The sequence below is a fragment of the Rhinatrema bivittatum genome, unplaced genomic scaffold (genome assembly GCF_901001135.1).
Source record: "Rhinatrema bivittatum unplaced genomic scaffold, aRhiBiv1.1, whole genome shotgun sequence".
Classification (NCBI taxonomy): Eukaryota; Metazoa; Chordata; class Amphibia; order Gymnophiona; family Rhinatrematidae; genus Rhinatrema; species Rhinatrema bivittatum.
In genome coordinates this window covers 1-22,022 of record NW_021820486.1, presented here as the reverse complement: position 1 = coordinate 22,022, position 22,022 = coordinate 1, and the positions used below count along the sequence as shown (strand labels likewise).

The 22,022-nt window shown below is 43.5% G+C and overlaps 2 non-coding genes across 2 annotated transcripts; both read right to left on the bottom strand.

The window, feature by feature from the left end:
• Positions 1–10,715: 10,715 nt before the first annotated feature.
• Positions 10,716–10,788, bottom strand: TRNAV-CAC. Its single transcript has one exon. It is a non-coding gene; the product is annotated as a tRNA-Val (tRNA).
• Positions 10,789–16,181: 5,393 nt separating this feature from the next.
• TRNAV-UAC lies at positions 16,182–16,254 on the bottom strand. The gene has a single exon. It is a non-coding gene; the product is annotated as a tRNA-Val (tRNA).
• Between the last annotated feature and the right edge of the window lie 5,768 nt (positions 16,255–22,022).

Sequence of the window (22,022 nt, the reverse complement as noted above, 5' to 3'; positions counted from 1 at the left end):
CCATATTCAAAACATAACAGAAATTGATTATAGTAGAAATATTTCTCACTAATTCTGCTTGATTTTACAATGCAATTTAGGAGAGAACAAAAAGTAATATAGGAGCAAAAATTTTATACCTTGTCTTAAAAAAACAATAAACGGAAAGAAGAGAGTTGTGGGAACTTAATTTATGCCTGTACTACTAGGCGGGTCAGATCTAAATTCACTTTTTGAATTCAAAAACATTTCCAATTGGTCTGGCTCTGTAAATACATATCTACAATTTTCTAGATTAAGTATACATTTACAAGGAAATGTTATAATTACTTTCGCGCCAAATTGGTGTGCTCTAGGACAAAGAGTAAGACATTTTTTCCTTCGTAGTTGCGTTGATCTAATAATATCTGGAAAAATCCAAACCTTTCCTCCGAGGTATAGCTTTTCTCTATTATGGAAAAAACTCTTTAATATCATGTCTCTTTCAGCAGAGATTGCAAACTTCACTAGTAGAACACCTTTCTTTTCTATCTGTTCTTCTTGTGGTGCTTCAAGAAATCCTGATAGATCTTCAAGTGGAGATATTGACTCCGAACGACGACCACAATTTTCATTGTCCCTTGTCTCTCCACCACTTCTCTGTTCTAGCCCAGGTAGATAATAAGCTTTTAGAATCGAAGGCATTTTATCATTAGGAATAGACAATGATTCTTGAAAAATGTTTTTAAGCTGCTCCATGGAGGATATTAGTTTACATTTAGGAAAATTAATTATTCTTAGATTATTATATCTAAGATTATTTTCCATGATTTCCAATCTTTTCTCTAGCCTAGAGTCCCCATGAATCAATCCAGTTTGAATTAACTTAATCTGGTTAATTTGTTCATCCATTTCCAGGATTTTTGTTGAATTTGCTAATACAACGGTGTTCCCCATAGTAAATTGTTCTTGGAATCCTTTAATATTTACCGTCAGAGAAACAATCGCATTTTCAAGCAGTGATAAACCATTCCACACAGTGTCTAAGGTAACGGTTTCAGGCTTACTCAAGATTTTAATCTCTGGCTGATTTACCGTTGTGGTTCGCTTTACTTTCACCAATTCAGTCTGATCCGTCTGACTCCTTGCAGAGTCAGTGATTGCTGTCAGCAAACTGCTCTCACCGCTCAACACCCCGATATTTGATTCTCTCAAGGCGGTGAAAATCCCATCGCCTTGGGCTTGCCCCATTGTACCAGCAGCTGGACCTACCTCGAATGTTTCCTTCGTCTGGTGCATCATAGGCATCGAAGGATTCCACTGGCTTCAGCGCTCCATCTTGAGCAGGGTGGGAGGGAGTATCCGGCGCTCCAGGGCTCAGAGATGCCTCGTCGAAAAGCATGGAGGATTGCTCCTCCTCCCGTGCTACAGCCAACTCTCCTGGAGATATCCCCACTGCGGAAAAGATCTCTCGGATCTGCGTTTGAACTATGGTAGGTTTAAGGGAGGTCGAGGTTCCCTCCCTTACCTTCCCTTTTCTTTTAGTATGTGGCATTGTGATTTTCAAGCGGTAAAAAAGCAAAATCAACGCTGAAACAGGAGCTCTCCTAAATGCTTCCTCTCTTCACGACGCCATTTTGTTCTCTCCTCATCTCAGGTGGTGATTTTCTGTTTAAGGAATTCTGCAATTTCATTTTATCAATGAGTTGGCAGTAAATTATTTTGATCAGTAGTATTATCTTTTATTAAGTTATGGACAATAGAGAATAATGTTCTGGGATTTATTGTTGACTTTTTGAATTTTTTTTTTTGCATATAAATATTTCTTGGTGCGGTTCATTAGTCTTTTGTAATAGGAAGGATCTATATTCTCCTAAATTGAGGTCGGTGGGGTATCGTCACCAAGTTTTGTTTTTTTTGCTGTATCCTTTTACTGTTCCTAATGTTTGTGTTATACCATGGTTTGTGTTTCTTAGGATGTTTAATTACTTTTAGTCGAGGGGGATTTATTTCATCTGCAATTGTTTTGGTAATATGGTACTAGGACTGAGTCACTCGATTAGTGTCAGATCTATGTCCAGGGATTTTTTTTGAAGTTCTGCTGACAGATCTTCTGTGACAAAGGGTGGGCGATAGAGGAAACTTATGGGCTCCTGTTTATTGATGTTATGACTTGAAGTGAACGAGACTGAAGTTTCAGTCATATAGTGATCTCACCAGGGGATTGGCGTAATGTTAGAGTTTAGAAGTGTCGCAATTGATTGAATAACAAAGATTAGATTTAACATGTGGTCTGCTCTATGGGTTGAACTGGATAAGAGTAGCTCATAACCCAATGCTGAGAGAGTGTTTGAAAGCAGTTCACAGGTGGAGGATAATGGATGTGAGTCCATATGCAGATTGAAATCGCCTAGCATTATAGATGGTTTGTCTGGGTTTAACTCATTGGAAAAAAAACTCAATGGCGAACACTTGTGATCTAGCAGCCCTGGTGGACAGTAAACAATACAGATCTGTAGGTATGAGTTTTCAAATAAGGACACTTCATAGGGGAGGGTAATAGTGGATGGCTGTAGCTTTAAATTAAGTTCTTTTTTGGCGATCAACTTAAGGCCACCTCCCCTATGGTTTGGTTAATAGAGATCCCCTGGAATGCTCTGCCTATTGTCCAATCTCTCTTATTAACGTAGATATTAAACTCTTGGCTAAGATCCTGCAAGTGCGCCTTGAGGAGATCTTGCCTGAACTGGTACACCTGGATCAGACAGGTTTTATTAAAGGGAAACTCTCTACGAATAATACAAAGCACCTGTTTAATATTTTACACTGGACTAGACAGAAGCAGGTGTCCGGAGCGGTAATCTCTATGGACGCGGACAAGGTATTCAATAGGGTCACCTGGGCCTATATAGTGGCGGTTTTACAGCAGTTTCGGTTTCCCTGGGATTTTCTTTCTTGGATCCTTGCCTTATATACTACTCCTATGGCATAGGTGTTGACTAACGGGGTCATATCTCCCTGCTTTGCTATCGCTAGGGGATCATGGCAAGGCTGTCCCCTGTCTGCACTGCTCTTTGATTTAGTGGTGGAGCCACTGGCACAGGTGATCAAACAATCTCCAGAGATAAGAAGGGGTAATGTGTCTTGGTATATCTCATAAAATTTCTTTATATGTAGATAGCCCCTTGGTTTGTGACAAATTTCTCATTTACTTCCAGTGTTGCTAACCTTTATTGACAAATCTGGAGCTCTTTCTGGGTATGTTATTAATTTACCAAATTGGAGTTGTGCTTGGGGCCCAGTAGGCGGGTGGCTCCAGCGGTGGACATTTTAAAGAAAGAGCCAGGGTTAAAGTATCTGGGTTTCATGAGATTATTCTAGCTTATTTAAGGATAATTATGTCCCAATTTTTAAATCTGTAGGGAGGGATTTGAAAAGGTGGTCTTCTCTACCTCTTTTCCTTTTGGGGAGGGTTAATTTGGTCAAGATGGCTATTTTGCCCAGGTTACTCTATTCTTTTATGCACTTGCTCTGTAACGTGCCTATACAAACATTTCAATTCTGTGGGGGGAAATTTCTAGTTTCATCTGGCAGGGTAAGCCGCCCAGACTGAAATATGATGTCCTGGTCAAGACTCGCAAGTCTGGAAGGCTAGGACTTCCCAACTGTCAGTGGTATTACTGGGCTTGTAGGTTGTCCTGCCTCCGTGTATGGCTGGGGACGGATGTCCCACAGGCTTGGTTATCATTTGAAGAGGAGGGGGCGAGAGGGTGCAGCTTGGCGTCTTTATTACATATGCCACCTACATCGATCTCGTATCAGCGGGCAGTATGGGATAATTCCATACTTGCCCACACCCTTAAAAGTATGGAGGGTGGTGTCTCGGATGCTCAGCCCACCGAATACCACTTGGTCCTATATGACGTCTCTGAAATGTAACCCACATTTATCTTTGCATATGTTTTCTCCTGATATGTCAGTGTGGGTGGCGAGGGGTTTGGGGTTCCTGGGACAGTTGGCTGATGATGGCCGTGTTAAATCATTCATGGACCTGGTTGAGGAGTTCTGTGTGCTGTTCATGACCCGTTGCCTATTCTTTTCTATATGCAAGGATGTTACAGAGATAATTAGAACTCATCCTGGGGTTGAGGATGGTAACAGAATAGAAGGTCCCCTCAGTTGTAACAGTCTGTCCCATCTGATCGCAGTTTTATATAAGTCCATATGGGCTGTCTTATGTGAAAAAGCTACCTCACCTGAGATAATTCAGCTATGGAAACAGGATATGGGTGCTACTTTGGATGGTGTGGATTGGAAAGCTAACTGGAAATGGTCCTGGCAAATTATTGTATGTTGTAAGGGCAAGAACTGCAATATAAACTGTTAAATGGCTATACCATACTCCAATTTTTTATGCTAAATTCAGTAATGTTAGCTCAGCCTGCTGGAAGGAGTGTGGGCTTCCTGGTACATTTTATCATATGTGATGGGAATGCTCGGAGGTTTCGGAGTTCTGGGGACGGGTCACCGATTCTATTCGCAGTATTTGTGGTCAAGGGTTGAAGGAGGACCTGGCTCTCTTTTTGATGGGGAGGTGGCGCAATTGCTGGGAGATGAGAGGTTACAGGAAATTGGTGGGTCATTTATTACACGCAGCGCATTTGACTGTGGCACATCCTTGGAAAAGTTCCCTTTCTATTCTCTGTTGGGGAATCTAAGATCTTGGATATTGCGCTTATGGAAAAATGTACTTTCTCTTTGAAAGGCCAGTCAGAACGGTTCAGAGATATTTGGGGAACGTATTGGCTGTGACGGGAGCGCAGGTAGATTGATGATCTGTATTGTGTCTGGATGTATAGTTGCAATGTCTGTAGTGTCACTTGTATTTCTGTTTACTTGTACTGTATTGTTTTGAAAAGTTATAAATAAAGTTAAAAAAGTCACTAGTATGGATGGAGTACAGAGCAGTGCTCTGCTATAATACTCAAGCAGACATCACTATGTACAGTGCCAAGTAGGTGCTGATACCTGCATCCCTGTTCAGCTTACGGACAAGACAGCAGTGTGTAAAGTGCAGTGGAGGGTCTGATGACTGCTAATACAACTTTGCTACACTGATCCAAACCAAGGTATTGCTGTGTGTAGTATGGAACAGGTTTTGGTAGCTGAGATTGCAAGCTTGCTTTAGTCATAGTCCCCAGTCTGTTTCCACTGTTGTGAAAGAGGGTGCATAATCATCATGTCACAGCAGAATAAACAAGCAGTTGCAAAATAGACATACCAGTTGGCTTCCTGCCACAGATTTAAATTATTGGCATCATGCTGAAAACAGCTCCTCTGGTGCCAATAGCAATACTATGCTATTGGCTGGTTGGCTCGTTTTCTCGTCTAATCCTATTCCCACTAGTGAGAAATGGAGCAAATCAACATAAGTGGAGGAGACAATGGAGCAACAACTCAGAGGACTGGGCACACTGCCAGTATTCTTCCTGACATCTAATGGCCTGAAGATAGACCATGTTTCATTTCTATTCATTTTTTGTTTTGGTATTGTTTTTCATTTCATTTAATATTTATTAAGGTTTGGTTTGGTTGCCAAACTGCAATAAACATTACCCCACCCCCTCAATAAAAGAAACCCCCCCCCAAAAAACAGAAACTGGGCATCCCTGGACCCCTTTGATCCTCATATCCCTGCCAAAGCCCGTGTTGATCAGACGGATTGAGCCATGGCCATCTAAGGCTTCCTTGGGCCCCTCGGTCTCCCATCCAGATAAATCGGCCTGGGCTGGGGACCTCACAGACCTTGCCCCACTTATCCCTTCCATTAGAGTCCTATCCTGGTAGAAGAAAGAAGCATGAGCAATCCCAGTCTCTCCAGCCCCTGCTCTTTAAAAATGGCACCCTGGCCTAAAACTGGCACCAAAGTGACATCAAAATGGAGCTGATTTCATGGCCAGATGGTACTCTTATACGACTGTACAAGAAAACAGGCCTGCTCTGTGACTGGTGTCATTTTAATTTCATTTTGATGCTGGTCTCAGAGCCCAGGAGGCCTAGGATGGGCTTGGCTTAGTTCAGTCAGGTAGGCCTAGGCCCTGGATTCTTGGCAGGAGTGGGGGCTGGAGGAGCACAGTGAAGCTCAGTCTGGACTTGGCTTGGCTCAGCCCAGCTGGATAGGCCCTGTCCTCAGGTTGATGTCAAGGTGCATTTAAAACAAAATTTTGGCAAATAGTATGCACTATCTGCCGCAGTGAAAACAAACCTGAAACTTTTGGGGGTTTTCATTTGGCTGTGCATTTGTTTGAGTTAATCCAAACTGAAATGAAAATAGACCAGTTCACATTGGCTTACATATTTGTTTAAAATGAATGCTTATCCTTAATGGGGTTTTTTGGCCCTGTTGCTGTACCTGGCACAGAGACTGATCTAATAAGATACAGTAGACCCACTGCACATTTTTACTCATGTTTGTGCATATTTTTGTCCATGCTATCTTACTCATGATTTAAGCATTTTAGCAGTGAAAACATGTGCTCTAACTTGAGTAAAAAAAGTGCACTCAAATTAGCATGTCACCATGCAGATCCCATAATGTTCTGGGTATGGTGGTGATAGAATCAGGTCCCTCAAGTCCAGGGTGGACCATTACACTTGAAACCCCCGGTCTGGGACTAAACTAGCACAGCACCATAGATTCAGAAATGTGAGTTAAGATTTATTCCATCTGTCACCCAGCAATGAAATTTCCAGCATTAAAGAACTCCCATGAGAAGTATTGGGGTATCTGAGTCCAGGACATCCAAGGCAGAGATTTTCTGCTCTTGGAACTCCAAGTCAGATGGTCTTTCCCCCAGCACCCTTAAGTCAGAGATGCAGAATTGTTGTCTGTGCAGTATCGTTATGCTCTTTGGGGAAGACACTTACAGAAGCACAATTGTCAACATTTTGGGCCGGATTTTATAAAGTTGCGCGAGCGTGTACTTTTGTTCGCGCACCAGGCGCGAACAAAAGTACGCTGGATTTTATAAGATACGCGCGTAGCCTATAAAATCCGGGGTCGGCACGCGCAAGGGGGTGCACATTTGTGCAACTTGCGCGTGCCAAGCCCAGCGCGAGCTGCCTGTTCCCTCCAAGGCCGCTCCAAAATTGGAGCGGCCTCGGAGGGAACTTTCTTTCCATCCCCCCCCCCGCACCTTCCCCTCCCTTCCCCTACCTAACCCACCCCCCCGGCCCTATCTAAACCCCCCCCCACCTTTGTTGGCAGATTTACGCCTGCTTTCAGCGGGCTGCTGGCGCGCCATCACCCGACCCGGGGGCTGGTCCGGAGGCCTCGACCATGCCCCTGGGTCAGCGCCACGCCCCGGTCCCGCCCTGAACCGCCCCCTGACCCCGGGCACGCCCCCTCCCCGCCCCTTTTACGAAGCCCCGGGACTTACACGCGTCCAGGGGCTTGCGCGCGCCGCCGAGCCTATGCAAAATAGGCTCGGCGCACGCAGGGGGGAGGTTGGGGTAGGTTTTCGGGGGGTACGCATGTATCTTACGCGCGTACCCCTTTGAAAATCTACCCCTTTATGTACAACTATTCCTGTCTGTAAATATTTAGTTTAGTTTAGTGTATTTACTTTCTAGATCACTTTTCTAGCAAATAAAATCAAAGTAATTTACAAGAAAATGCAGGCTTACCTTACCTTATCAGGTATAGGTAAAATAATGGGCATAAAATATAAAATAGTAAACAAATTTGAAATAGCTAAACATAGATGTTTCAGTATATATTTCACTAAAATGTATTATTTTTATATAGTTTAAATGAGGTCCTGCCCTGAAACTGAAGAGGGATTTCTTCTGGACTTCTACAACAGCAGGAGCCAGCTTTACGCTAAAGAAACTGGCATACGAGCTTGATGATGTGTCACTGCTGCAGAGTGCAGATAACAGTGAGTGTTTTTCTCTCCAATCTTCTGTGTTCAGCGAGAGAGAAAATGTTGCTGCAGAGGTTGCAGTGAAAGCCAAATTTTCCTCCACTGATTTACATGAAAAATCTTCAGAGGGATAGCCGTGCTAGTCTGGTGTAGCAGCCCCTCAACCTCAAAAGATACTCATCAGCCGCTGCAAATAGTACAAGGACACCAACCCAGGAGCCAGACCTTGCCAGAAAAGGAGATGCCAACACTTTCCACATATTATCCCAGACAATGCCATCACTGGACACAACATCATCAGCAACATGCGGGACACATTCTCCTACTTTTCTTCCAATCTAATATATGCCAACACCTGCCTAGCAAAGTCCCGCTTCTGTACTACATAGGACAAACTGGGACAATCTATAAGGACAAGGGAAAAGGATTTAAACCTGAGGTTAGAAATGACAACATTCAACCTTCCTTGACATTCTCTATCTGACCTTAAGGTTGCCATACTCCTACATGAAAACTTCAAAGGAGCACTCCAGCCTGAAACTGCTGAATTGGAACTCATTAAAAATCTAAATACCATCACCCAAGAGCTGAACAGAAGCAATGGATTCATGCCTCACTACAAATATGCATAAACTGAACTGTTGTCTGATCGTTCTGTCTATTCACACTTACCTCAGTTGTCAGTAGGCTAAACTACAATCCTATTCACACTCTCTCCACACCGTTTCCTGCCTTTTCCCATGTCTTCTCACTGTTCTGTATATATATTGTACACATCAACTGTACATCATCTCATGCATCTGATGGTGTGGACTGTGTCCTCGAAAGCTCATGCTTTAATAAAACAGTTGGTCTAAATGATTCCACTCGACTCCTAGTGCTTTTTTATTCAGATGAAGAGTCATTACTTTTTCCCCCTGAAATAGAAGCTATTGATAGGGTACCAGATGGGAAAAATTTGGGAGGCCTTTATAGTAGTGTGTTAGCCACCTTATCCAGTTCTTTGATGGGGAAGGCAGGACAAAATTAGGAAGTGGCTGAAGAGCAGGCAGCACAGTTAGAGAGCACATCTGATGCCCTTGGCATTGTTCCTCAGAGTCCACCCACTATCAGCTCGATACAGTAACGTGCGGTTGAAGATTTCCCGTCTGTAACGTGCTGGGAGCGCACAATACAGACGAGTAAGGCGAACCAGCGATACAGTCTCCAGTTTCACGCATCCTTAGCGCTTCTTAAAATAGACACATAACCCTTTCCGCACGCAGCATGTATATGATGTGTAAATGAACGAATTAGCTGTATAATGAAGGAATTAGCTATTCCCCTCCGATACTGTAACGGGCGCTGATATTATCTCCTTAGTAACCCGCTGTTTTGCCGCGGCCTTAACGTGTTAGTTTACCGCCTCCCCCTAGTAGGTGTTAGGACTGTGAGTCTAGTAACAAATCCATCGACACCACTTAAGATACTCAAACACAATAAAACACAATAAAAAAAAAAAAAAAAAGCGATACAGAGATGAGCGAGAAAATGTAATGCTATGGGACACATAAAAACCTGTTATGGGACACATAAAAACCTGTCAGAAAAAAAAAATTATTTTTTTTATAACACTCAGGTTTTTACATATTTTTGGTTTTTTGGTTTTTTTTTACACTTCCTGGTGCCTGTCATTTCAAATGTCATTTGAAATGACATTTGAAATGACAGGTACCAGCGCACCCAGGTTACTGTATAGGCGCTGTATTAAGCGCCTATACAGTAAAATGGGTTGCGCGGGCATAACCCTTCCCTAACGCTTCACAGGCGCGGCATGCATTTGCATGCAATTAGAAGAGAGTATCAGGCGCTAGGTCAAGAGAACTGTGTGTGCGGGGAAGAAGGGTGCGCCTGGCAATGCCGCACTCTTTCTGCCGCGGTTTTAGAGTATCGATCTGTTTATCAGCTCCAGTGGCAGCATCCTCTGCTAAGTATGTAGAGAAGGGATCAGAGTGGACTTGGAAGATCTGGAGACATTTATAAATAAGGGAAGGCCCACGCTTTGCAAAATGCAAGCACATGGCAAAGACACAGGTCCTGGCAAACAAATGGGGCATTTAACTAACACTGGCATGCTTTATAAGCCACAGAAGCAGCAGCCCATAGGACTAGCATCTGGGGAGTTTGGAAGTGGCAGAAAAGAGGAAAAGTGTTTCCCAATCTGATCCCATGCCCTCAACCCTTTCCATCATTCAGGTAAGAGGCAAGCAGCCCCCTGCCAAACATAAGAAGTGAAAAGCTATGATGGAAGAAATGGAACAGGTTTCAATAGCAATGCCCCAGGACAGGAGAGAAGCAGCAGTCAAAGTTAGAAAAAGGGGCAGTTCTGAAATAAATGCCCTTGATAGCCAGCCCCTGCAGCTAGTAGAGAATGAGGGCTTGAAAATAGAACTACAAGGATAAAAGTGAAGCAAGATGTTTTGAGGATCCTCCACTAGCACCTGAGGTCTTTCCACAAATGCTAATTTTCTCTCAGAGAGTAACTGCAAGGAAATGACCAACTTTTGCATTCATTCTGCCCTGTCATTCCAGTCCATACTGCTAAGGATATACTGTTGCAGTCCATCACAGGGGATGACTACCTCAGGGACAACAGGACTAGTGCAAGACAGTTATTGTCACTGTCTTCTATTGCACTCAACCCTCCTGGATAGCTGTGCTTGCAAGATCTTTGTAGGATTGCTCCCAAGCTGTTCCTAATAAGGTCCCATAACAATGCAAGCATTCACTGACACCAATACAGCTGATGGCTGAACATCTATAAAATGCTCATCCACTGCTAGAAACATAAAGTGGCTCCATTGGGACTTGAACCCAAGACCTTCTGTGTGTGAAACAGATGTAATAACCTCTACACCATGGAACCATTTCCTTGATTGATCTCTTCCTTATTACACTTTCAAACACCTATCCAGTTATTTTAGAATACTGTTTGAATTATTCATGGGATAATCGCCTCAGCCACCATTCACATTCTAACATTTTTTACTCTTGGCAAAAAATAGATCTTCCAAGAGCCATCCCATCTACCATGAAAAATTTGTTTTACTAGAGTCACTGCTGAATTCTTTTTACCACACAAGATGTTGGCTTAGGAGTTTACCTAAAGCTTCCTTATTTCGTCTCCAGTAGCCATTCCCACACTTCTTCTGGGGAAGACGATATCTGCTATGAATTCGCATGAGCTCAAGTAGCAAGCATAGAAGGAAGGGCCTGTAAATTTATCCCACGCATATAGATTGTGGGTATCCTGAAAACCTGACAGGTGGGGTTTCCACTGCACATATATGGAACCCATTGGTCTTCAACTTGCTTTTTCGGTATCTAAGTTATCCTTGCACTCAGACTCATGCCTGTTTCTGCAGCAAGTTAAAAATGGCTTTACTGGGGATTGAACCCAGGCCCTTCTGTGTGGAAAGCAGATGTGATACCCACTACACTATGGAACCAACTAACCCCTTCTTTTAATCTGTGAGCAACCGTCGAACCCTTGATGCCTGCCTAAAGGAGGACTAATTGAACAAGCATCTCAGCTAGAGAAGTGCATTCATTGAAAACAAAATATAAAAATGAAATCAGTGGAGCCAACTTGTTTCTTTTTTATTTATTTATTTTATTTATTAAAAATTCTTGTATACCATCGTTCATAATATACATCACAACAGTTTACATGTTACAAAATCATAAAATCAAACTGAAATATCTAAAAGGTACAGTAAAATATCATAAAAAATAAAATTGTTAATCAATTATTAATAAAAGAAAATAAAACAAAGATAAAAATAATGTTTCTTTAAACCAATGAGTCCTTTTTTTCAAGATAGTCAATATAAGCCTGTTCGAAAAGCCATGCTTTTAGAGCTTTTTTAAAGCTTTAAACTCTGACTCTAAACTCTTAGGGTCCAAAATGAGCTGAAGGGGACCTGTGAACTAAAGGAATCCTACTTGTTTCATTTCTGTCAAACAGAATGATTTCTATAAGCAATTATGGTCAAAAGACCCATGGAAATCATAGGCATAGCAACAGTTGCAAATGTATGGAGAAAGGTTCATACACTGTGGAGCGGGCAGGCTGCAGAGAAGGGACGGATTGGCATACTGTCAAGCAATGAGAGTTATGATGTATCGCAGCGGAGCATTTTCCTAGTCTCCTATAATGCCGCAGAGCGGGTTACAGTGATGCTGAGCTCGAAGAATGAGCATGTCACAGCCTTGCTCTGCATTGTTTCTCTAGACATTGTCTGTGTGAAAGCATAGCTCTGAGCTCTCTACGAGTTCTTGGTAAGGATTTTTGCTGTGGCAGCCCATTAACACAAGACAGGAAAACAAACCATGGAGGCAGCATGGCATCACAATATCTCTGCATCATTGTAGATTTGTGTTGCTTCGCTTGCTCTTCTGTTTATCCTTTTTCGTGATTGAAGCCTTAGCTACACTTCAGATTAGTTATTTATTCTCTGTATGACTGCCAGTGGGCACAGTGTGGGCAGTGGGAGCTAGGTAGTACTGGGCATAAGCGAGCAGTGAAGGCAGGCCAGAAAGTGCAGCATAACAGCCTATATTGTGAAGCCTGTCTGTGACAGAGAAATAGTGCGGACAGAGCAGACAGGATGACACTCACTGTTTGCCTGGCAGAAGGCAAAGTGTGTGCAGTGGGCACTAGGCAGTGGGCATAATAATACCACGGAAAAATGTTAAATCCTTGTTGTAATCTTAACATCCCCGGTGACATATATACAATGATGTGAGGGAGAGGGAAAGGCAGAGCAGATGAAGTAACTTTAAATGTGTCCAAAATTGCGCACTTTTGCACTGGCACCGGCAGGTAAAAACCAAAAATGAGGTCCTGCCCTGAAACTGAAGAGGGATTTCTTCTGGACTACTACAACAGCAGGAGCCAGCTTTACGCTAAAGAAACTGGCATACGAGCTTGATGATGTGTCACTGCTGCAGAGTGCAGATAACAGTGAGTGTTTTTCTCTCCAATCTTCTGTGTTCAGCGAGAGAGAAAATGTTGCTGCAGAGGTTGCAGTGAAAGCCAAATTTTCCTCCACTGATTTACATGAAAAATCTTCAGAGGGATAGCCGTGCTAGTCTGATGTAGCAGCCCCTCAACCTCAAAAGATACTCATCAGCCGCTGCAAATAGTACAAGGACACCAACCCAGGACCCAGACCTTGCCAGAAAAGGAGATGCCAACACTTTCCACATATTATCCCAGACAATGCCATCACTGGACACAACATCATCAGCAACATGCGGGACACATTCTCCTACTTTTCTTCCAATCTAATATATGCCAACACTTGCTAGCAAAGTCCCGCTTCTGTCTACATAGGACAAACGGGACAATCTATAAGGACAAGGGAAAAGGATTTAAACCTGAGGTTAGAAATGACAACATTCAACCTTCCTTGACATTCTCTATCTGACCTTAAGGTTGCCATTCTCCTACATGAAAACTTCAAAGGAGCACTCCAGCCTGAAACTGCTGAATTGGAACTCATTAAAAATCTAAATACCATCACCCAAGGGCTGAACAGAAGCAATGGATTCATGACTCACTACAAATATGCATAAACTGAACTGTTGTCTGATCATTCTGTCTATTCACACTTACCTCAGTTGTCAGTAGGCTAAACTACAATCCTATTCACACTCTCTCCACACCGTTTCCTGCCTTTTCCCATGTCTTCTCACTGTTCTGTATATATTGTACACATCAACTGTACATCATTTCATGCATCTGATGGTGTGGACTGTGTCCTCGAAAGCTCATGCTTTAATAAAACAGTTAGTCTAAATCAGGGGTCGGGAACCTTTTTGGGTGAGAGAGCCATGAACGCCACATATTTTAAAATGTAATTCCGTGAGAGCCATACAAGACCTACCAAATTAATTTACTACAACCCCTTACTCTCCTGGCACCCCCCAAGAACTGCCAAATTAATTTACTACAACCCCCCACCCTCCTGACCCCCCCAAGACCTGCCAAAAGTCCCTGGGGGTCCAGGAGCGATCTCCTGGACTTGGGCTGTCGGCTGCCAATAGTCAAAATGGCGCTGACGGCCCTTTGCCCTCACTCTGTCACTGGGGTCGACCAATGGCAGCGGTAGCCCCTGTGACATAGGAAGGGCAAAGGGCTGTCGACGCCATTTTGATTACTGGCAGCCGACGGCCCTTTGCCTTTAATATGTCACAGGAGCTACCGCCGCCATTGGTCGACCCCAGTGACATAGTGAGGGCAAAGGGCCGTCAGCACCATTTTGAATACTGGCAGCCGCCAGCCCAATTGCAGGAGATTTTTCCCGGACCGCTCCTGGACCCCCGCTGGACCACCTGGGACTTTTGGCAGGTCTGGGGGGGGGGGTCAGGAGGGTGGGGGGTTGTAGTAAATTAATTTTGGAGGTCTTGGGGGGCATCAGGAGGGTGGGGGGTTTTGTTAGATTTTTACTTTTTTATTAAAGATTTGTCTGCGAGCCAGATGCAGCCATCAAAAGAGCCACATCTGGCTCGCGAGCCATTGGTTCCCGACCCCTGGTCTAAATGATTCCACTCGACTCCTAGTGCTTTTTTATTCAGATGAAGAGTCATTACTTGTTTTCCCTGAAATAGAAGCTATTGATAGTGTACCAGAAGGGGAAAATTTGGGAGGCCTTTATAGTAGTGTGTTAGCCACCTTATCCAGTTCTTTGATGGGGAGGCAGGACAAAATTAGGATGTGGCTGAAGAGAAGGCAGCACAGTTAGAGAGCACATCTGATGCCCTTGGCATTGTTCCTCAGAGTCCACCCACTATATCAGCTCCAGTGGCAGCATCCTCTGCTAAGTACGTAGAGAAGGGATCAGAGTGGACTTGGAAGATCTGGAGACATTTCTAAATAAGGGAAGGCCCACGCTTTGCAAAATGCAAGCACATGGCAAAGACACAGGTCCTGGCAAACAAATGGGGCATTTAACTAACACTGGCATGCTTTATAAGCCACAGAAGCAGCAGCCCTTAGGACTAGCATCTGGGGAGTTTGGAAGTGGCAGAAAAGAGGAAAAGTGTTTCCCAATCTGATCCCATGCCCTCAACCCTTTCCATCATTCAGGTAAGAGGCAAGCAGCCCCCTGCCAAACATGAGAAGTGAAAACCTACGATGGAAGAAATGGAACAGGTTTCAATAGCAATGCCCCAGGACAGGAGAGAAGCAGCAGTCAAAGTTAGAAAAAGGGGCAGTTCTGAAATAAATGCCCGTGATAGCCAGCCCCTGCAGCTAGTAGAGAATGAGGGCTTGAAAATAGAACTACAAGGATAAAAGTGAAGCAAGATGTTTTGAGGATCCTCCACTAGCACCTGAGGTCTTTCGACAAATGCTAATTTTCTCTCAGAGAGTAACTGCAAGGAAATGACCAACTTTTGCATTCATTCTGCCCTGTCATTCCAGTCCATACTGCCAAGGATATACTGTTGCAGTCCATCACAGGGGATGACCACCTCAGGGACAACAGGACTAGTGCAAGACAGTTATTGTCACTGTCTTCTATTGCACTCAACCCTCCTGGATAGCTGTGCTTGCAAGATCTTTGTAGGATTGCTCCCAAGCTGTTCCTAACAAGGTCCCATAACAATGCAAGCATTCACTGACACCAATACAGCTGATGGCTGAACATCTATAAAATGCTCATCCACTGCTAGAAACATAAAGTGGCTTCATTGGGACTTGAACCCAAGACCTTCTGTGTGTGAAATAGATGTGATAACCTCTACACCATGGAACCATTTCCTTGACTGATCTCTTCCTTATTACACTTTCAAACACCTATCCAGTTATTTTAGACTACTGTTTGAATAATTCATGGGATAATCGCCTCAGCCACCATTCACATTCTAACATTTTTTACTCTTGGCAAAAAATAGATCTTCCAAGAGCCATCCCATCTACCATGAAAAATTTGTTTTACTAGAGTCACTGCTGAATTCTTTTTACCACACAAGATGTTGGCTTAGGAGTTTACCTAAAGCTTCCTTATTTCATCTCCAGTAACCATTCCCACACTTCTGCTGGGGAAGATGATATCTGCTATGAATTCGCATGAGCTCAAGTAGCAAGCATAGAAGGAAGGGCCTGTAAATCTATCCCACGCATATAGATTGTGGGATATGCCTGGGTTTCCACTGCACATATATGGAACCCATTGGTCTTCAACTTGCTTTTTCGGTATCTAAGTTATCCTTGCACTCAGACTCATGCCTGTTTCTGCAGCAAGTTAAAAATGGCTCCACTGGGGATTGAACCCAGGCCCTTCTGCGTGTAAAGCAGATGTGATACCCACTACACTATGGAACCAACTAACCCCTTCTTTTAATCTGTGAGCAACCGTCGAACCCTTGATGCCTGCCTAAAGGAGGACTAATTGAACAAGCATCTCAGCTAGAGAAGTGCATTCATTGAAAACAAAATATAAAAATGAAATCAGTGGAGCCAACTTGTTTCTTTTTTATTTATTTATTTTATTTATTAAAAATTCTTGTATACCATCGTTCATAATATACATCACAACAGTTTACATGTTACAAAATCATAAAATCAAACTGAAATATCTAAAAGGTACAGTAAAATATCATAAAAAATAAAATTGTTAATCAATTATTAATAAAAGAAAATAAAACAAAGATAAAAATAATGTTTCTTTAAACCAATGAGTCCTTTTTTTCAAGATAGTCAATATAAGCCTGTTCGAAAAGCCATGCTTTTAGAGCTTTTTTAAAAGCTTTAAACTCTGACTCTAAACTCTTAGGGTCCAAAATGAGCTGAAGGGGACCTGTGAACTAAAGGAATCCTACTTGTTTCATTTCTGTCAAACAGAATGATTTCTATAAGCAATTATGGTCAAAAGACCCATGGAAATCATAGGCATAGCAACAGTTGCAAATGTATGGAGAAAGGTTCATACACTGTGGAGCGGGCAGGCTGCAGAGAAGGGACGGATTGGCATACCGTCAAGCAATGAGAGTTATGATGTATCGCAGCGGAGCATTTTCCTAGTCTCCTATAATGCCGCAGAGCGGGTTACAGTGATGCTGAGCTCGAAGAATGAGCATGTCACAGCCTTGCTCTGCATTGTTTCTCTAGACATTGTCTGTGTGAAAGCATAGCTCTGAGCTCTCTCCGAGTTCTTGGTAAGGATTTTTGCTGTGGCAGCCCATTAACACAAGACAGGAAAACAAACCATGGAGGCAGCATGGCATCACAATATCTCTGCATCATTGTAGATTTGTGTTGCTTCACTTGCTCTTCTGTTTATCCTTTTTCGTGATTGAAGCCTTAGCTACACTTCAGATTAGTTATTTATTCTCTGTATGACTGCCAGTGGGCACAGTGTGGGCAGTGGGAGCTAGGTAGTACTGGGCATAAGCGAGCAGTGAAGGCAGGCCAGAAAGTGCAGCATAACAGCCTATATTGTGAAGCCTGTCTGTGACAGAGAAATAGTGCGGACAGAGCAGACAGGATGACACTCACTGTTTGCCTGGCAGAAGGCAAAGTGTGTGCAGTGGGCACTAGGCGGTGGGCATTATAATACCACGGAAAAATGTTAAATCCTTGTTGTAATCTTAACATCCCCGGTGACATATATACAATGATGTGAGGGAGAGGGAAAGGCAGAGCAGATGAAGTAAATTTAAATGTGTCCAAAATTGCGCACTTTTGCACTGGCACCGGCAGGTAAAAACCAAAAATGAGGTCCTGCCCTGAAACTGAAGAGGGATTTCTTCTGGACTACTACAAAAGCAGGAGCCAGCTTTACGCTAAAGAAACTGGCATACGAGCTTGATGATGTATCACTGCTGCAGAGTGCAGATAACAGTGAGTGTTTTTCTCTCCAATCTTCTGTGTTCAGCGAGAGAGAAAATGTTGCTGCAGAGGTTGCAGTGAAAGCCAAATTTTCCTCCACTGATTTACATGAAAAATCTTCAGAGGGATAGCCGTGCTAGTCTGGTGTAGCAGCCCCTCAACCTCAAAAGATACTCATCAGCCGCTGCAAATAGTAGAAGGACACCAACCCAGGACCAAGACCTAGCTAGAAAAGGAGATGCCAACACTTTCCACATATTATCCCAGACAATGCCATCACTGGACACAACATCATCAGCAACATGCGGGACACATTCTCCTGCTTTTCTTCCAATCTAATATATGCCAACACCTGCCAGCAAAGTCCAGCTTCTGTCTACATAGGACAAACGGGACAATCTATAAGGACAAGGGAAAAGGATTTAAACCTGAGGGTAGAAATGACAACATTCAACCTTCCTTGACATTCTCTATCTGACCTTAAGGTTGCCATTCTCCTACATGAAAACTTCAAAGGAGCACTCCAGCCTGAAACTGCTGAATTGGAACTCATTAAAAATCTAAATACCATCACCCAAGGGCTGAACAGAAGCAATGGATTCATGACTCACTACAAATATGCATAAACTAAACTGTTGTCTGATCGTTCTGTCTATTCACACTTACCTCAGTTGTCAGTAGGCTAAACTACAATCCTATTCACACTCTCTCCACACCGTTTCCTGCCTTTTCCCATGTCTTCTCACTGTTCTGTATATATATTGTACACATCAACTGTACATCATTTCATGCATCTGATGGTGTGGACTGTGTCCTCGAAAGCTCATGCTTTAATAAAACAGTTAGTCTAAATGATTCCACTCGACTCCTAGTGCTTTTTTATTCAGATGAAGAGTCATTACTTGTTCCCTGTACGTACCCAGATCAGTCCAGACACCTGGGTTGTGACTCCGCACCAGCAGATGGAGACAGAGTAAAACCTGTCGGGCTCCCTACATATAGTAAGGTGCCACCCACAGCCCCTCAGTCTTTCTCTGTCTCCAGCAGATGGGGCAGGTCCACCCACAGTCTCTGGGATCCCTGGTTCATGTTTTCGTAGTTAGTCAGGGATAGTTAAAAAAAAAAAAAAAGAAGAAAGAAATACATAAAAAGGGTAAAAGACATTCAGAAGAAGAAAAGAGAAGAAAATTCTCCTCTGGTGTAAATCTCCCAGGGGGGTTGGGAAGGTTCTGAAAGGACCATCCCCCCCTGGTTGAGACCGCTGCTGAGGGTCGAGGACCAGGCCGAGGTAGGCAGCAGCGTCGGGGGTGACACTGGGAAGCCCAGTTCACTCACCCCCGCTGGAGCAGAAGATTCAGGACCCAAACCTTTGAATCTTATTATCATAATAAATCCTCTTAGCTATAATAATTTTTTTACGATAATGGGCAAGAAAGATACGATAATTAGTTAATGCTAAAATAGTTTTTTATTTCTTCCAGATTCTTTCTTTTCTACGTAATATAAGTTTTAATTGTCTTAGATCATTATTGTACCAAGGATTCTGCTTTTTAGTAAGTTGCACTGCTTTGAGTCTTAGTGGATTTATTCTGTCAGCTATTTCTTGAGTTGTCTTATACCACATCTCGGTAGGATCTAGAGATGCTTGGGATTTAGATGGGTACTCAGTTAATTCTGACTGAAGTACTTCGGAATTATAGGGTTTCCTATATTCAAAAGTACATAACTTTTTTTCTTCAGTTAGAGTGGGCCTGATATAGGAAACTTTAGAACAAATTAAGTAATGATCTAACCAGGGGACAGGCCAGATGTGTGTTTTTTCATGTTTAATTAGTGTTGGATTAACAAAGATTCGATCCAGAGCATGTTCATGAATATGAGTTGCCCATGGGGTTAACAATTCTAAACCTAAGGCTTGCAGGGCTTCGACTAATATACAACATGAAGAAGAAAGAGGAAATGCATTCATGTGTAGATTAAAATCTCCTAAAAGAATTGAAGGCCTGTCGGGGTTGATATTAAGAGTTAAATATTCTATAATTGGTGAAATATTAGTTTCTAATAATCCTGGGGGTTAGCGGACTGCATATCCTTTTGCTATCAGCAAGCAGGCATTCCACTTCAAGACCGTGTCAAACCACACTCTGAGAGGGTCATGGTGACTTCAGTAGCAAACCTACGATCGGTGCCGCTTCCTGACATTTGCAGGGCTGCCACCTGGAGTTCTCTCCATACCTTAACAGCCCACTTTTGCTTGGACAAAGCCGGAAGACAAGATTCCATCTTCGGCCAATCTGTCCTACGCAACCTATTCACAACTTGACGTACCAATACCCTTCCAACTGCCCGGTAGGGTTCAGGATGCCCTCGGCCAAAATTCACCCCAGTCCCAGTGCCTTGCACACCTGGGTACATTTGGTGCATACTCTGACATCCTCAGCTCGGTACTCGCCCATATGCGAGGACTACCATCCTGCTTGTCCTGTGAGAAAGCAAATGTTGCTTACCTGTAACAGGTATTCTCACAGGACAGCAGGATGTTAGTCCTGACAAAACCCGCCCGCTGCCCCGCGGTTTGGGGTTCGTTATGTTTCTTATTTAATTTTTCGGCACTTCCTGTAGCTTTTTAAACAAGACTGAAGGGGGACTCCTGCTGGCTGCAGGGTTAGTGCCATGCTGGGCATACCCAGTAGGGGCCAGTCAAATTTCTAGAAACTTTGACAAAAGTGTTCCGTGATTGGGCTCCATCCTATGATGTCACCGATATGTGAGGACTAACATCCTGCTGTCCTGTGAGAACACCTGTTACAGGTAAGCAACATTTGCTTTCTCTGCACAAAGAACCCCCCCCAGTCAGTTTTCAGCCCCCCCCCCCTCAAATAAACCTATCATTGTCTTTATTTGATAGCATTGTTCAACCATTGGTTCTAGATGGGAGTGAGGTCTGGAGTCTACACAGAGTGGGACAGAATCTCAGTAAAACCCTGCACCTCCAGTTCTGTAACACACACCAGAACCACAGAAATTCCCTCCGCAAAGCAGGTAGAACATTTCCCCATTACAACTTATCAGTCAACAAAATTTAAATTCAAATTGTAATGTCACCTCAGGAAGAGCAACACCCACTCCCTTCCACTGACACTTTGTAAAGTAACATATGTGTTACTTTACAAAGTAAAGGAATATGTGCTCATGATTGCCGGTATATAAAAACCTTAAATAAATAAATAAAATAAAAATAAACATAAAACTGTGAAAAAAGACCCTCAGAATCTATAAACTTCCAAGACTCAAACAGCAAAACCCTAGCTACGAAAAGGCAGCTCTACAAATATTACACCAGGCCTAAAATACCAATGCACCTCCTATTGGGAAACAGAACAAGCTGAATTGCTACAGATCCCCACACAGAAACGACACGCAAGCAGAATTCCTCCCCTCCGTCACACATTCAGAACATGGACAGACTCGCGCCTAATACAAAGCAAGGGACCACAAATCAGAAACAGAAACATGCGGACAAAACGTGAAGCCAGATTCTATAAGCAGTGCAATACTGGAGGATGAGAAATAGAAAGGCAATCCTTCCTGCACTCTGCAAAATACCAAAACAGAAGAGAGGGGACTGTGAAGGGGGTGAATTTGGAAATGGGGCTAGTGAGGAGGTAAAAAGGGGGAATGGGAATGTAGGTGGGAGATCAGAGAGACAATAAAGGGGCTTGGCCATGCCGGGAGAGGTGAATGACAGGGAAGGAACTGGGGCCGGTGAGAGAGGTCAGAGGGCTGGGAGAGGATGAGCAGAGAGGGTGAAGATGGGAGGAATAAGAGCTTGAGAGAGAAGTGAAATCAAAGGGGAAAATGAAGGGGCTGGAGAGGGGGGTGACAGAGGGAGATGGAAGGCTGGCGGTCTAAGTGAGAAATGAAGAGATTAACGCTCCTTCCACTGCCTTTCAGCTCCTCCCCAGTCCCCTTAGGTCTTTCCATCTCACTCGCTCCCTCTCGCTCTTCAAAAGCTTTTCCTCCTTTTTAACCCTCCATAAAAGGCTTTTATGCTTTCTCACCCCTCTTCCAAGGCTTTTCCCTCTTCTCAACTCCCTCCCTTCAGATCCCCCCTCTTCTGACTCCCTGCAAATGTTCTCACCCCCTCGCCCTATATGCTTTCTACCCCTCAATCCCTTTTCCCTTTGTACCTTGTACCCGCCCCTCCCAGGGCCGGTGGAAGCACTAGGCCTAAGGCCCCGAGTATTAGGGGGCGCCGCGAG